The sequence below is a fragment of the Haliotis cracherodii genome, unplaced genomic scaffold (genome assembly GCF_022045235.1).
Source record: "Haliotis cracherodii isolate W230 unplaced genomic scaffold, xgHalCrac1.p SCAF_11, whole genome shotgun sequence".
Classification (NCBI taxonomy): Eukaryota; Metazoa; Mollusca; class Gastropoda; order Lepetellida; family Haliotidae; genus Haliotis; species Haliotis cracherodii.
The window spans coordinates 31,298,090-31,317,237 of NW_027266266.1; positions in this window are offsets into that span (position 1 = coordinate 31,298,090).

A 19,148-nucleotide genomic window follows, 5' to 3' on the forward strand; every position below is an offset into this window, starting at 1 on the left:
TGTGGATGCATTCTTACATGGTCGACCCTCCTGAAAAATATTGGCGCAATTGCATAAAAATTCTTGACTTGAGGCCGAACTATAAATACATCAGCGATTCGATTTTTTTTAACATGCATGACTTTTACGCCATGAGAGCTATTCTCCAAAGTATTAGTTTCAGAACGAAAACATTTGGTGTGTGGATGCATTCTTACATGGTCGACCCTCATGGAAAATATTGGCGCAATTGCATCAAAAATCATGACTTGAGTTCGAACCTTATATACATCAGTGATTCGTATTTTTTCACATGCATGACTTTTACGCCATGAGAGCTATTCTCCAAAGTATTAGTTTCAGAACTAAAACATTTGGTGTGTGGATGCATTCTTACATGGTCCACCCTCATGTAAAATATTGGCGCAATTCCATAAAAATTTCTTGACTTGAGTTCGAACTACAAATACATCAGTGATTCGAATTTTTTCACATGCATGACTTTTACGCCATGATTGCTATTCTCCAAAGTATTAGTTTCAGAACTAAAACATTTGGTGTGTGGATGCATTTTTACATGGTCGACCCTCATGAAAAAGATTGGCGCAATTGCATCAAAAATCATGACTTGAGTTCGAACCTTATATACATCAGTGATTCGAATTTTTTCACATGCATGACTTTTACGCCATGAGAGCTATTCTCCAAAGTATTAGTTTCAGAACGAAAACATTTGGTGTGTGGATGCATTCTTACATGATCGACCCTCATGTAAAATATTGGCGCAATTGCATAAAAAATCATGATTTGAGTTCGAACCTTATATACATCAGTGATTCGAATTTTTTCACATGCATGACTTTTACGCCATGATTGCTATTCTCCAAAGTATTAGATTCAGAACGAAAACATTTGGTGTGTGGATGCATTCTTACATGGTCGACCCTCATGGAAAATATTGGCGCAATTGCATAAAAATTCTTGACTTGAGTTCGAACTATAAATACATCAGTGATTCGAAATGTTTTCACATGCATGACTTTTACGCCATGAGAGCTATTCTCCAAAGTATTAGTTTCAGAACGAAAACATTTGGTGTGTGGATGCATTCTTACATGGTCGACCCTCATGGAAAATATTGGCGCAATTGCATAAAAATTCTTGACTTGAGTTCGAACTATGATTACATCAGCGTTTCGAATTTTTTTCACATGCATGACTTTTACGCCATGATTGCTATTCTCCAAAGTATTAGTTTCAGAACGAAAACATTTGGTGTGTGGATGCATTCTTACATGGTCGACCCTCATGTAAAATATTGGCGCAATTGCATCAAAAATCATGACTTGAGTTCGAACCTTATATACATCAGTGATTCGAATTTTTTCACATGCATGACTTTTACGCCATGATTGCTATTCTCCAAAGTATTAGTTTCAGAACTAAAACATTTGGTGTGTGGATGCATTCTTACATGGTCGACCCTCATGGAAAATATTGGCGCAATTGCATAAAAATTGTTGACTTGAGTTCGAACTATGATTACATCAGCGTTTCGAATTTTTTTCACATGCATGACTTTTACGCCATGATTGCTATTCTCCAAAGTATTAGTTTCAGAACGAAAACATTTGGTGTGTGGATGCATTCTTACATGGTCGACCCTCATGAAAAATATTGGCGCAATTGCATCAAAAATCATGACTTGAGTTCGAACCTTATATACATCAGTGATTCGAATTTTTTCACATGCATGACTTTTACGCCATGATTGCTATTCTCCAAAGTATTAGTTTCAGAACGAAAACATTTGGTGTGTGGATGCATTCTTACATGGTCCACCCTCATGTAAAATATTGGCGCAATTGCATCAAAAATCATGACTTGAGTTCGAACCTTATATACATCAGTGATTCGAATTTTTTCACATGCATGACTTTTACGCCATGAGAGCTATTCTCCAAAGTATTAGTTTCAGAACTAAAACATTTGGTGTGTGGATGCATTCTTACATGGTCGACCCTCATGTAAAATATTGGCGCAATTCCATAAAATTTCTTGACTTGAGTTCGAACTATGATTACATCAGCGTTTCGATTTTTTTTCACATGCATGACTTTTACGCCATGAGAGCTATTCTCCAAAGTATTAGTTTCAGAACTAAAACATTTGGTGTGTAGATGCATTCTTACATGGTCGACCCTCATGGAAAATATTGGCGCAATTGCATAAAAATTCTTGACTTGAGTTCGAACTATGATTACATCAGCGTTTCGAATTTTTTTCACATGCATGACTTTTACGCCATGATTGCTATTCTCCAAAGTATTAGTTTCAGAACGAAAACATTTGGTGTGTGGATGCATTCTTACATGGTCGACCCTCATGAAAAATATTGGCGCAATTGCATCAAAAATCATGACTTGAGTTCGAACCTTATATACATCAGTGATTCGAATTTTTTCACATGCATGACTTTTACGCCATGATTGCTATTCTCCAAAGTATTAGTTTCAGAACTAAAACATTTGGTGTGTGGATGCATTCTTACATGATCGACCCTCATGGAAAATATTGGCGCAATTGCATCAAAAATCATGACTTGAGTTCGAACCTTATATACATCAGTGATTCGAATTTTTTCACATGCATGACTTTTACGCCATGAGAGCTATTCTCCAAAGTATTAGTTTCAGAACTAAAACATTTGGTGTGTGGATGCATTCTTACATGGTCCACCCTCATGTAAAATATTGGCGCAATTCCATAAAATTTCTTGACTTGAGTTCGAACTATGATTACATCAGCGTTTCGATTTTTTTTCACATGCATGACTTTTACGCCATGATTGCTATTCTCCAAAGTATTAGTTTCAGAACTAAAACATTTGGTGTGTGGATGCATTCTTACATGGTCGACCCTCATGTAAAATATTGGCGCAATTGCATAAAAATTCTTGACTTGAGTTCGAACTATGATTACATCAGCGTTTCGATTTTTTTTCACATGCATGACTTTTACGCCATGATTGCTATTCTCCAAAGTATTAGTTTCAGAACTAAAACATTTGGTGTGTGGATGCATTCTTACATGGTCGACCCTCATGGAAAATATTGGCGCAATTGCATCAAAAATCATGACTTGAGTTCGAACCTTATATACATCAGTGATTCGAATTTTTTCACATGCATGATTTTTACGCCATGATTGCTATTCTTCAAAGTATTAGTTTCAGAACTAAAACATTTGGTGTGTGGATGCATTCTTACATGGTCCACCCTCTTGTAAAATATTGGCGCAATTGCATCAAAAATCATGACTTGAGTTCGAACCTTATATACATCAGTGATTCGAATTTTTTCACATGCATGACTTTTACGCCATGAGAGCTATTCTCCAAAGTATTAGTTTCAGAACGAAAACATTTGGTGTGTGGATGCATTCGTACATGATCGACCCTCATGTAAAATATTGGCGCAATTGCATAAAAAATCATGACTTGAGTTCGAACCTTATATACATCAGTGATTCGAATTTTTTCACATGCATGACTTTTACGCCATGATTGCTATTCTCCAAAGTATTAGTTTCAGAACGAAAACATTTGGTGTGTGGATGCATTCTTACATGTTCAACCCTCTTGTAAAATATTGGCGCAATTCCATAAAATTTCTTGACTTGAGTTCGAACTATAAATACATCAGCGTTTCGAAATTTTTTCACATGCATGACTTTTACGCCATGAGAGCTATTCTCCAAAGTATTAGTTTCAGAACGAAAACATTTGGTGTGTGGATGCATTCTTACATTGTCGACCCTCATGGAAAATATTGGCGCAATTGCATCAAAATTCTTGACTTGAGTTCGAACTATGATTACATCAGCGTTTCGAATTTTTTTCACATGCATGACTTTTACGCCATGATTGCTATTCTCCAAAGTATTAGTTTCAGAACGAAAACATTTGGTGTGTGGATGCATTCTTACATGGTCGACCCTCATGAAAAATATTGGCGCAATTGCATCAAAAATCATGACTTGAGTTCGAACCTTATATACATCAGTGATTCGAATTTTTTCACATGCATGACTTTTACGCCATGATTGCTATTCTCCAAAGTATTAGTTTCAGAACTAAAACATTTGGTGTGTGGATGCATTCTTACATGGTCGACCCTCATGAAAAATATTGGCGCAATTGCATCAAAAATCATGACTTGAGTTCGAACCTTATATACATCAGTGATTCGAATTTTTTCACATGCATGACTTTTACGCCATGATTGCTATTCTCCAAAGTATTAGTTTCAGAACGAAAACATTTGGTGTGTGGATGCATTCTTACATGGTCGACCCTCTTGTAAAATATTGGCGCAATTCCATCAAATTTCTTGACTTGAGTTCGAACTATAAATACATCAGCGTTTCGAATTTTTTTCACATGCATGACTTTTACGCCATGATGGCTATTCTCCAAAGTATTAGTTTCAGAACGAAAACATTTGGTGTGTGGATGCATTCTTACATGGTCGACCCTCATGAAAAATATTGGCGCAATTGCATCAAAAATCATGACTTGAGTTCGAACCTTATATACATCAGTGATTCGAATTTTTTCACATGCATGACTTTTACGCCATGAGAGCTATTCTCCAAAGTATTAGTTTCAGAACTAAAATATTTGGTGTGTGGATGCATTCTTACATGGTCGACCCTCATGTAAAATATTGGCGCAATTCCATAAAATTTCTTGACTTGAGTTCGAACTATCAATACATCAGCGTTTCGATTTTTTTTCACATGCATGACTTTTACGCCATGAGAGCTATTCTCCAAAGTATTAGTTTCAGAACGAAAACATTTGGTGTGTGGATGCATTCTTACATGGTCGACCCTCATGGAAAATATTGGCGCAATTGCATAAAAATTCTTGACTTGAGTTCGAACTATGATTACATCAGCGTTTCGAATTTTTTTCACATGCATGACTTTTACGCCATGATTGCTATTCTCCAAAGTATTAGTTTCAGAACGAAAACATTTGGTGTGTGGATGCATTCTTACATGGTCGACCCTCATGAAAAATATTGGCGCAATTGCATCAAAAATCATGACTTGAGTTCGAACCTTATATACATCAGTGATTCGAATTTTTTCACATGCATGACTTTTACGCCATGAGAGCTATTCTCCAAAGTATTAGTTTCAGAACGAAAACATTTGGTGTGTGGATGCATTCTTACATGATCGACCCTCATGTAAAATATTGGCGCAATTGCATCAAAAATCATGACTTGAGTTCGAACCTTATATACATCAGTGATTCGAATTTTTTCACATGCATGACTTTTACGCCATGATTGCTATTCTCCAAAGTATTAGTTTCAGAACGAAAACATTTGGTGTGTGGATGCATTCTTACATGGTCGACCCTCTTGTAAAATATTGGCGCAATTCCATAAAATTTCTTGACTTGAGTTCGAACTATAAATACATCAGTGATTCGAAATTTTTTCACATGCATGACTTTTACGCCATGAGAGCTATTCTCCAAAGTATTAGTTTCAGAACGAAAACATTTGGTGTGTGGATGCATTCTTACATGGTCGACCCTCATGGAAAATATTGGCGCAATTGCATAAAAATTCTTGACTTGAGTTCGAACTATGATTACATCAGCGTTTCGAATTTTTTTCACATGCATGACTTTTACGCCATGATTGCTATTCTCCAAAGTATTAGTTTCAGAACGAAAACATTTGGTGTGTGGATGCATTCTTACATGGTCGACCCTCATGAAAAATATTGGCGCAATTGCATCAAAAATCATGACTTGAGTTCGAACCTTATATACATCAGTGATTCGAATTTTTTCACATGCATGACTTTTACGCCATGAGAGCTATTCTCCAAAGTATTAGTTTCAGAACTAAAACATTTGGTGTGTGGATGCATTCTTACATGGTCGACCCTCATGTAAAATATTGGCGCAATTGCATCAAAAATCATGACTTGAGTTCGAACCTTATATACATCAGTGATTCGAATTTTTTCACATGCATGACTTTTACGCCATGAGAGCTATTCTCCAAAGTATTAGTTTCAGAACTAAAATATTTGGTGTGTGGATGCATTCTTACATGGTCGACCCTCATGGAAAATATTGGCGCAATTCCATAAAATTTCTTGACTTGAGTTCGAACTATCAATACATCAGCGTTTCGATTTTTTTTCACATGCATGACTTTTACGCCATGATTGCTATTCTCCAAAGTATTAGTTTCAGAACTAAAACATTTGGTGTGTGGATGCATTCTTACATGGTCGACACTCATGGAAAATATTGGCGCAATTGCATAAAAATTCTTGACTTGAGTTCGAACTATGATTACATCAGCGTTTCGAATTTTTTTCACATGCATGACTTTTACGCCATGATTGCTATTCTCCAAAGTATTAGTTTCAGAACGAAAACATTTGGTGTGTGGATGCATTCTTACATGGTCGACCCTCATGAAAAATATTGGCGCAATTGCATCAAAAATCATGACTTGAGTTCGAACCTTATATACATCAGTGATTCGAATTTTTTCACATGCATGACTTTTACGCCATGGTGGCTATTCTCCAAAGTATTAGTTTCAGAACTAAAACATTTGGTGTGTGGATGCATTCTTACATGGTCGACCCTCATGTAAAATATTGGCGCAATTGCATCAAAAAGCATGACCTGAGTTCGAACCTTATATACATCAGTGATTCGAATTTTTTCACATGCATGACTTTTACGCCATGAGAGCTATTCTCCAAAGTATTAGTTTCAGAACTAAAACATTTGGTGTGTGGATGCATTCTTACATGGTCGACCCTCATGTAAAATATTGGCGCAATTCCATAAAATTTCTTGACTTGAGTTCGAACTATGATTACATCAGCGTTTCGATTTTTTTTCACATGCATGACTTTTACGCCATGAGAGCTATTCTCCAAAGTATTAGTTTCAGAACTAAAACATTTGGTGTGTGGATGCATTCTTACATGGTCGACACTCATGGAAAATATTGGCGCAATTGCATAAAAATTCTTGACTTGAGTTCGAACTATGATTACATCAGCGTTTCGAATTTTTTTCACATGCATGACTTTTACGCCATGATTGCTATTCTCCAAAGTATTAGTTTCAGAACGAAAACATTTGGTGTGTGGATGCATTCTTACATGGTCGACCCTCATGAAAAATATTGGCGCAATTGCATCAAAAATCATGACTTGAGTTCGAACCTTATATACATCAGTGATTCGAATTTTTTCACATGCATGACTTTTACGCCATGGTGGCTATTCTCCAAAGTATTAGTTTCAGAACTAAAACATTTGGTGTGTGGATGCATTCTTACATGGTCGACCCTCATGTAAAATATTGGCGCAATTGCATCAAAAAGCATGACCTGAGTTCGAACCTTATATACATCAGTGATTCGAATTTTTTCACATGCATGACTTTTACGCCATGAGAGCTATTCTCCAAAGTATTAGTTTCAGAACTAAAACATTTGGTGTGTGGATGCATTCTTACATGGTCGACCCTCATGTAAAATATTGGCGCAATTCCATAAAATTTCTTGACTTGAGTTCGAACTATGATTACATCAGCGTTTCGATTTTTTTTCACATGCATGACTTTTACGCCATGAGAGCTATTCTCCAAAGTATTAGTTTCAGAACTAAAACATTTGGTGTGTGGATGCATTCTTACATGGTCGACACTCATGGAAAATATTGGCGCAATTGCATAAAAATTCTTGACTTGAGTTCGAACTATGATTACATCAGCGTTTCGAATTTTTTTCACATGCATGACTTTTACGCCATGATTGCTATTCTCCAAAGTATTAGTTTCAGAACGAAAACATTTGGTGTGTGGATGCATTCTTACATGGTCGACCCTCATGAAAAATATTGGCGCAATTGCATCAAAAATCATGACTTGAGTTCGAACCTTATATACATCAGTGATTCGAATTTTTTCACATGCATGATTTTTACGCCATGATTGCTATTCTCCAAAGTATTAGTTTCAGAACGAAAACATTTGGTGTGTGGATGCATTCTTACATGGTCGACCCTCATGTAAAATATTGGCGCAATTGCATCAAAAATCATGACTTGAGTTCGAACCTTATATACATCAGTGATTCGAATTTTTTCACATGCATGACTTTTACGCCATGAGAGCTATTCTCCAAAGTATTAGTTTCAGAACGAAAACATTTGGTGTGTGGATGCATTCTTACATGATCGACCCTCATGTAAAATATTGGCGCAATTGCATCAAAAATCTTGACTTGAGTTCGAACCTTATATACATCAGTGATTCGAATTTTTTCACATGCATGACTTTTACGCCATGATTGCTATTCTCCAAAGTATTAGTTTCAGAACGAAAACATTTGGTGTGTGGATGCATTCTTACATGGTCGACCCTCTTGTAAAATATTGGCGCAATTCCATAAAATTTCTTGACTTGAGTTCGAACAATAAATACATCAGCGTTTCGAAATTTTTTCACATGCATGACTTTTACGCCATGAGAGCTATTCTCCAAAGTATTAGTTTCAGAACGAAAACATTTGGTGTGTGGATGCATTCTTACATGGTCGACCCTCATGGAAAATATTGGCGCAATTGCATAAAAATTCTTGACTTGAGTTCGAACTATGATTACATCAGCGTTTCGAATTTTTTTCACATGCATGACTTTTACGCCATGAGAGCTATTCTCCAAAGTATTAGTTTCAGAACGAAAACATTTGGTGTGTGGATGCATTCTTACATGGTCGACCATCATGAAAAATATTGGCGCAATTGCATCAAAAATCATGACTTGAGTTCGAACCTTATATACATCAGTGATTCGAATTTTTTCACATGCATGACTTTTACGCCATGAGAGCTATTCTCCAAAGTATTAGTTTCAGAACTAAAACATTTGGTGTGTGGATGCATTCTTACATGGTCGACCCTCATGTAAAATATTGGCGCAATTGCATCAAAAATCATGACTTGAGTTCGAACCTTATATACATCAGTGATTCGAATTTTTTCACATGCATGACTTTTACGCCATGATTGCTATTCTCCAAAGTATTAGTTTCAGAACTAAAACATTTGGTGTGTGGATGCATTCTTACATGGTCGACCCTCATGAAAAATATTGGCGCAATTGCATCAAAAATCATGACTTGAGTTCGAACCTTATATACATCAGTGATTCGAATTTTTTCACATGCATGACTTTTACGCCATGATTGCTATTCTCCAAAGTATTAGTTTCAGAACTAAAACATTTGGTGTGTGGATGCATTCTTACATGGTCGACCCTCATGGAAAATATTGGCGCAATTGCATAAAAATTCTTGACTTGAGTTCGAAGTATGATTACATCAGCGTTTCGAATTTTTTTCACATGCATGACTTTTACGCCATGATTGCTATTCTCCAAAGTATTAGTTTCAGAACGAAAACATTTGGTGTGTGGATGCATTCTTACATGGTCGACCCTCATGAAAAATATTGGCGCAATTGCATCAAAAATCATGACTTGAGTTCGAACCTTATATACATCAGTGATTCGAATTTTTTCACATGCATGACTTTTACGCCATGATTGCTATTCTCCAAAGTATTAGTTTCAGAACTAAAACATTTGGTGTGTGGATGCATTCTTACATGGTCGACCCTCATGTAAAATATTGGCGCAATTGCATCAAAAATCATGACCTGAGTTCGAACCTTATATACATCAGTGATTCGAATTTTTTCACATGCATGACTTTTACGCCATGAGAGCTATTCTCCAAAGTATTAGTTTCAGAACTAAAACATTTGGTGTGTGGATGCATTCTTACATGGTCGACCCTCATGTAAAATATTGGCGCAATTCCATAAAATTTCTTGACTTGAGTTCGAACTATGATTACATCAGCGTTTCGATTTTTTTTCACATGCATGACTTTTACGCCATGAGAGCTATTCTCCAAAGTATTAGTTTCAGAACGAAAACATTTGGTGTGTGGATGCATTCTTACATGGTCGACCCTCATGGAAAATATTGGCGCAATTGCATAAAAATTCTTGACTTGAGTTCGAACTATGATTACATCAGCGTTTCGATTTTTTTTCACATGCATGACTTTTACGCCATGAGAGCTATTCTCCAAAGTATTAGTTTCAGAACGAAAACATTTGGTGTGTGGATGCATTCTTACATGGTCCACCCTCATGAAAAATATTGGCGCAATTGCATCAAAAATCATGACTTGAGTTCGAACCTTATATACATCAGTGATTCGAATTTTTTCACATGCATGACTTTTACGCCATGAGAGCTATTCTCCAAAGTATTAGTTTCAGAACTAAAACATTTGGTGTGTGGATGCATTCTTACATGGTCGACCCTCATGTAAAATATTGGCGCAATTGCATCAAAAATCATGACTTGAGTTCGAACCTTATATACATCAGTGATTCGAATTTTTTCACATGCATGACTTTTACGCCATGATTGCTATTCTCCAAAGTATTAGTTTCAGAACTAAAACATTTGGTGTGTGGATGCATTCTTACATGGTCGACCCTCATGAAAAATATTGGCGCAATTGCATCAAAAATCATGACTTGAGTTCGAACCTTATATACATCAGTGATTCGAATTTTTTCACATGCATGACTTTTACGCCATGATTGCTATTCTCCAAAGTATTAGTTTCAGAACGAAAACATTTGGTGTGTGGATGCATTCTTACATGGTCGACCCTCTTGTAAAATATTGGCGCAATTCCATAAAATTTCTTGACTTGAGTTCGAACTATAAATACATCAGCGTTTCGAATTTTTTTCACATGCATGACTTTTACGCCATGATTGCTATTCTCCAAAGTATTAGTTTCAGAACGAAAACATTTGGTGTGTGGATGCATTCTTACATGGTCGACCCTCATGAAAAATATTGGCGCAATTGCATCAAAAATCATGACTTGAGTTCGAACCTTATATACATCAGTGATTCGAATTTTTTCACATGCATGACTTTTACGCCATGAGAGCTATTCTCCAAAGTATTAGTTTCAGAACTAAAATATTTGGTGTGTGGATGCATTCTTACATGGTCGACCCTCATGGAAAATATTGGCGCAATTCCATAAAATTTCTTGACTTGAGTTCGAACTATCAATACATCAGCGTTTCGATTTTTTTTCACATGCATGACTTTTACGCCATGATTGCTATTCTCCAAAGTATTAGTTTCAGAACTAAAACATTTGGTGTGTGGATGCATTCTTACATGGTCGACCCTCATGGAAAATATTGGCGCAATTGCATAAAAATTCTTGACTTGAGTTCGAACTATGATTACATCAGCGTTTCGAATTTTTTTCACATGCATGACTTTTACGCCATGATTGCTATTCTCCAAAGTATTAGTTTCAGAACGAAAACATTTGGTGTGTGGATGCATTCTTACATGGTCGACCCTCATGAAAAATATTGGCGCAATTGCATCAAAAATCATGACTTGAGTTCGAACCTTATATACATCAGTGATTCGAATTTTTTCACATGCATGACTTTTACGCCATGATTGCTATTCTCCAAAGTATTAGTTTCAGAACTAAAACATTTGGTGTGTGGATGCATTCTTACATGGTCGACCCTCATGTAAAATATTGGCGCAATTGCATCAAAAATCATGACTTGAGTTCGAACCTTATATACATCAGTGATTCGAATTTTTTCAGATGCATGACTTTTACGCCATGAGAGCTATTCTCCAAAGTATTAGTTTCAGAACTAAAACATTTGGTGTGTGGATGCATTCTTACATGGTCGACCCTCTTGTAAAATATTGGCGCAATTCCATAAAATTTCTTGACTTGAGTTCGAACTATGATTACATCAGCCTTTCGATTTTTTTTCACATGCATGACTTTTACGCCATGAGAGCTATTCTCCAAAGTATTAGTTTCAGAACTAAAACATTTGGTGTGTGGATGCATTCTTACATGGTCCACCCTCATGGAAAATATTGGCGCAATTGCATAAAAATTCTTGACTTGAGTTCGAACTATGATTACATCAGCGTTTCGAATTTTTTTCACATGCATGACTTTTACGCCATGATTGCTATTCTCCAAAGTATTAGTTTCAGAACGAAAACATTTGGTGTGTGGATGCATTCTTACATGGTCGACCCTCATGAAAAATATTGGCGCAATTGCATCAAAAATCATGACTTGAGTTCGAACCTTATATACATCAGTGATTCGAATTTTTTCACATGCATGATTTTTACGCCATGATTGCTATTCTCCAAAGTATTAGTTTCAGAACTAAAACATTTGGTGTGTGGATGCATTCTTACATGGTCCACCCTCATGTAAAATATTGGCGCAATTGCATCAAAAATCATGACTTGAGTTCGAACCTTATATACATCAGTGATTCGAATTTTTTCACATTCATGACTTTTACGCCATAAGAGCTATTCTCCAAAGTATTAGTTTCAGAACGAAAACATTTGGTGTGTGGATGCATTCTTACATGGTCGACCCTCATGGAAAATATTGGCGCAATTGCATAAAAATTCTTGACTTGAGTTCGAACTATGATTACATCAGCGTTTCGAATTTTTTTCACATGCATGACTTTTACGCCATGATTGCTATTCTCCAAAGTATTAGTTTCAGAACGAAAACATTTGGTGTGTGGATGCATTCTTACATGGTCGACCCTCATGAAAAATATTGGCGCAATTGCATCAAAAATCATGACTTGAGTTCGAACCTTATATACATCAGTGATTCGAATTTTTTCACATGCATGACTTTTACGCCATGAGAGCTACATGTATTCTCCAAAGTATTAGTTTCAGAACGAAAACATTTGGTGTGTGGATGCATTCTTACATGGTCGACCCTCATGTAAAATATTGGCGCAATTGCATCAAAAATCATGACTTGAGTTCGAACCTTATATACATCAGTGATTCGAATTTTTTCACATGCATGACTTTTACGCCATGATTGCTATTCTCCAAAGTATTAGTTTCAGAACTAAAACATTTGGTGTGTGGATGCATTCTTACATGGTCGACCCTCATGTAAAATATTGGCGCAATTGCATCAAAAATCATGACTTGAGTTCGAACCTTATATACATCAGTGATTCGAATTTTTTCACATGCATGACTTTTACGCCATGATTGCTATTCTCCAAAGTATTAGTTTCAGAACTAAAACATTTGGTGTGTGGATGCATTCTTACATGGTCGACCCTCATGTAAAATATTGGCGCAATTGCATCAAAAATCATGACTTGAGTTCGAACCTTATATACATCAGTGATTCGAATTTTTTCAGATGCATGACTTTTACGCCATGAGAGCTATTCTCCAAAGTATTAGTTTCAGAACTAAAACATTTGGTGTGTGGATGCATTCTTACATGGTCGACCCTCTTGTAAAATATTGGCGCAATTCCATAAAATTTCTTGACTTGAGTTCGAACTATGATTACATCAGCCTTTCGATTTTTTTTCACATGCATGACTTTTACGCCATGAGAGCTATTCTCCAAAGTATTAGTTTCAGAACTAAAACATTTGGTGTGTGGATGCATTCTTACATGGTCCACCCTCATGGAAAATATTGGCGCAATTGCATAAAAATTCTTGACTTGAGTTCGAACTATGATTACATCAGCGTTTCGAATTTTTTTCACATGCATGACTTTTACGCCATGATTGCTATTCTCCAAAGTATTAGTTTCAGAACGAAAACATTTGGTGTGTGGATGCATTCTTACATGGTCGACCCTCATGAAAAATATTGGCGCAATTGCATCAAAAATCATGACTTGAGTTCGAACCTTATATACATCAGTGATTCGAATTTTTTCACATGCATGATTTTTACGCCATGATTGCTATTCTCCAAAGTATTAGTTTCAGAACTAAAACATTTGGTGTGTGGATGCATTCTTACATGGTCCACCCTCATGTAAAATATTGGCGCAATTGCATCAAAAATCATGACTTGAGTTCGAACCTTATATACATCAGTGATTCGAATTTTTTCACATTCATGACTTTTACGCCATAAGAGCTATTCTCCAAAGTATTAGTTTCAGAACGAAAACATTTGGTGTGTGGATGCATTCTTACATGGTCGACCCTCATGGAAAATATTGGCGCAATTGCATAAAAATTCTTGACTTGAGTTCGAACTATGATTACATCAGCGTTTCGAATTTTTTTCACATGCATGACTTTTACGCCATGATTGCTATTCTCCAAAGTATTAGTTTCAGAACGAAAACATTTGGTGTGTGGATGCATTCTTACATGGTCGACCCTCATGAAAAATATTGGCGCAATTGCATCAAAAATCATGACTTGAGTTCGAACCTTATATACATCAGTGATTCGAATTTTTTCACATGCATGACTTTTACGCCATGAGAGCTACATGTATTCTCCAAAGTATTAGTTTCAGAACGAAAACATTTGGTGTGTGGATGCATTCTTACATGGTCGACCCTCATGTAAAATATTGGCGCAATTGCATCAAAAATCATGACTTGAGTTCGAACCTTATATACATCAGTGATTCGAATTTTTTCACATGCATGACTTTTACGCCATGATTGCTATTCTCCAAAGTATTAGTTTCAGAACTAAAACATTTGGTGTGTGGATGCATTCTTACATGGTCGACCCTCATGTAAAATATTGGCGCAATTGCATCAAAAATCATGACTTGAGTTCGAACCTTATATACATCAGTGATTCGAATTTTTTCAGATGCATGACTTTTACGCCATGAGAGCTATTCTCCAAAGTATTAGTTTCAGAACGAAAACATTTGGTGTGTGGATGCATTCTTACATGGTCGACCCTCATGGAAAATATTGGCGCAATTCCATAAAATTTCTTGACTTGAGTTCGAACTATGATTACATCAGCGTTTCGATTTTTTTTCACATGCATGACTTTTACGCCATGAGAGCTATTCTCCAAAGTATTAGTTTCAGAACTAAAACATTTGGTGTGTGGATGCATTCTTACAAGGTCCACCCTCATGGAAAATATTGGCGCAATTGCATAAAAATTTTTGACTTGAGTTCGAACTATGATTACATCAGCGTTTCGAATTTTTTTCACATGCATGACTTTTACGCCATGATTGCTATTCTCCAAAGTATTAGTTTCAGAACGAAAACATTTGGTGTGTGGATGCATTCTTACATGGTCGACCCTCATGAAAAATATTGGCGCAATTGCATCAAAAATCATGACTTGAGTTCGAACCTTATATACATCAGTGATTCGAATTTTTTCACATGCATGATTTTTACGCCATGATTGCTATTCTCCAAAGTATTAGTTTCAGAACTAAAACATTTGGTGTGTGGATGCATTCTTACATGGTCGACCCTCATGTAAAATATTGGCGCAATTGCATCAAAAATCATGACTTGAGTTCGAACCTTATATACATCAGTGATTCGAATTTTTTCACATTCATGACTTTTACGCCATAAGAGCTATTCTCCAAAGTATTAGTTTCAGAACGAAAACATTTGGTGTGTGGATGCATTCTTACATGGTCGACCCTCATGGAAAATATTGGCGCAATTGCATAAAAATTCTTGACTTGAGTTCGAACTATGATTACATCAGCGTTTCGAATTTTTTTCACATGCATGACTTTTACGCCATGATTGCTATTCTCCAAAGTATTAGTTTCAGAACGAAAACATTTGGTGTGTGGATGCATTCTTACATGGTCGACCCTCATGAAAAATATTGGCGCAATTGCATCAAAAATCATGACTTGAGTTCGAACCTTATATACATCAGTGATTCGAATTTTTTCACATGCATGACTTTTACGCCATGAGAGCTATTCTCCAAAGTATTAGTTTCAGAACTAAAACATTTGGTGTGTGGATGCATTCTTACATGGTCGACCCTCATGTAAAATATTGGCGCAATTGCATCAAAAATCATGACTTGAGTTCGAACCTTATATACATCAGTGATTCGAATTTTTTCACATGCATGACTTTTACGCCATGATTGCTATTCTCCAAAGTATTAGTTTCAGAACTAAAACATTTGGTGTGTGGATGCATTCTTACATGGTCGACCCTCATGAAAAATATTGGCGCAATTGCATCAAAAATCATGACTTGAGTTCGAACCTTATATACATCAGTGATTCGAATTTTTTCACATGCATGACTTTTACGCCATGATTGCTATTCTCCAAAGTATTAGTTTCAGAACGAAAACATTTGGTGTGTGGATGCATTCTTACATGGTCGACCCTCATGTAAAATATTGGCGCAATTGCATCAAAAATCATGACTTGAGTTCGAACTATAAATACATCAGCGTTTCGAATTTTTTTCACATGCATGACTTTTACGCCATGATTGCTATTCTCCAAAGTATTAGTTTCAGAACGAAAACATTTGGTGAGTGGATGCATTCTTACATGGTCGACCCTCATGAAAAATATTGGCGCAATTGCATCAAAAATCATGACTTGAGTTCGAACCTTATATACATCAGTGATTCGAATTTTTTCACATGCATGATTTTTACGCCATGATTGCTATTCTCCAAAGTATTAGTTTCAGAACTAAAACATTTGGTGTGTGGATGCATTCTTACATGGTCGACCCTCATGTAAAATATTGGCGCAATTGCATCAAAAATCATGACTTGAGTTCGAACCTTATATACATCAGTGATTCGAATTTTTTCACATTCATGACTTTTACGCCATGAGAGCTATTCTCCAAAGTATTAGTTTCAGAACGAAAACATTTGGTGTGTGGATGCATTCTTACATGGTCGACCCTCATGGAAAATATTGGCGCAATTGCATAAAAATTCTTGACTTGAGTTCGAACTATGATTACATCAGCGTTTCGAATTTTTTTCACATGCATGACTTTTACGCCATGATTGCTATTCTCCAAAGTATTAGTTTCAGAACGAAAACATTTGGTGTGTGGATGCATTCTTACATGGTCGACCCTCATGAAAAATATTGGCGCAATTGCATCAAAAATCATGACTTGAGTTCGAACCTTATATACATCAGTGATTCGAATTTTTTCACATGCATGACTTTTACGCCATGAGAGCTATTCTCCAAAGTATTAGTTTCAGAACTAAAACATTTGGTGTGTGGATGCATTCTTACATGGTCGACCCTCATGTAAAATATTGGCGCAATTGCATCAAAAATCATGACTTGAGTTCGAACCTTATATACATCAGTGATTCGAATTTTTTCACATGCATGACTTTTACGCCATGATTGCTATTCTCCAAAGTATTAGTTTCAGAACTAAAACATTTGGTGTGTGGATGCATTCTTACATGGTCGACCCTCATGAAAAATATTGGCGCAATTGCATCAAAAATCATGACTTGAGTTCGAACCTTATATACATCAGTGATTCGAATTTTTTCACATGCATGACTTTTACGCCATGATTGCTATTCTCCAAAGTATTAGTTTCAGAACGAAAACATTTGGTGTGTGGATGCATTCTTACATGGTCGACCATCATGTAAAATATTGGCGCAATTGCATCAAAAATCATGACTTGAGTTCGAACTATAAATACATCAGCGTTTCGAATTTTTTTCACATGCATGACTTTTACGCCATGATTGCTATTCTCCAAAGTATTAGTTTCAGAACGAAAACATTTGGTGTGTGGATGCATTCTTACATGGTCGACCCTCATGAAAAATATTGGCGCAATTGCATCAAAAATCATGACTTGAGTTCGAACCTTATATACATCAGTGATTCGAATTTTTTCACATGCATGACTTTTACGCCATTAGAGCTATTCTCCAAAGTATTAGTTTCAGAACTAAAATATTTGGTGTGTGGATGCATTCTTACATGGTCGACCCTCATGTAAAATATTGGCGCAATTCCATAAAATTTCTTGACTTGAGTTCGAACTATCAATACATCAGCGTTTCGATTTTTTTTCACATGCATGACTTTTACGCCATGATTGCTATTCTCCAAAGTATTAGTTTCAGAACGAAAACATTTGGTGTGTGGATGCATTCTTACATGGTCGACCCTCATGGAAAATATTGGCGCAATTGCATAAAAATTCTTGACTTGAGTTCGAACTATGATTACATCAGCGTTTCGAATTTTTTTCACATGCATGACTTTTACGCCATGATTGCTATTCTCCAAAGTATTAGTTTCAGAACGAAAACATTTGGTGTGTGGATGCATTCTTACATGGTCGACCCTCATGAAAAATATTGGCGCAATTGCATCAAAAATCATGACTTGAGTTCGAACCTTATATACATCAGTGATTCGAATTTTTTCACATGCATGACTTTTACGCCATGATTGCTATTCCCCAAAGTATTAGTTTCAGAACTAAAACATTTGGTGTGTGGATGCATTCTTACATGGTCGACCCTCATGTAAAATATTGGCGCAATTGCATCAAAAATCATGACTTGAGTTCGAACCTTATATACATCAGTGATTCGAATTTTTTCACATGCATGACTTTTACGCCATGAGAGCTATTCTCCAAAGTATTAGTTTCAGAACTAAAACATTTGGTGTGTGGATGCATTCTTACATGGTCGACCCTCATGTAAAATATTGGCGCAATTCCATAAAATTTCTTGACTTGAGTTCGAACTATGATTACATCAGCGTTTCGATTTTTTTTCACATGCATGACTTTTACGCCATGAGAGCTATTCTCCAAAGTATTAGTTTCAGAACTAAAACATTTGGTGTGTGGATGCATTCTTACATGGTCGACCCTCATGGAAAATATTGGCGCAATTGCATAAAAATTCTTGACTTGAGTTCGAACTATGATTACATCAGCGTTTCGAATTTTTTTCACATGCATGACTTTTACGCCATGATTGCTATTCTCCAAAGTATTAGTTTCAGAACGAAAACATTTGGTGTGTGGATGCATTCTTACATGGTCGACCCTCATGAAAAATATTGGCGCAATTGCATCAAAAATCATGACTTGAGTTCGAACCTTATATACATCAGTGATTCGAATTTTTTCACATGC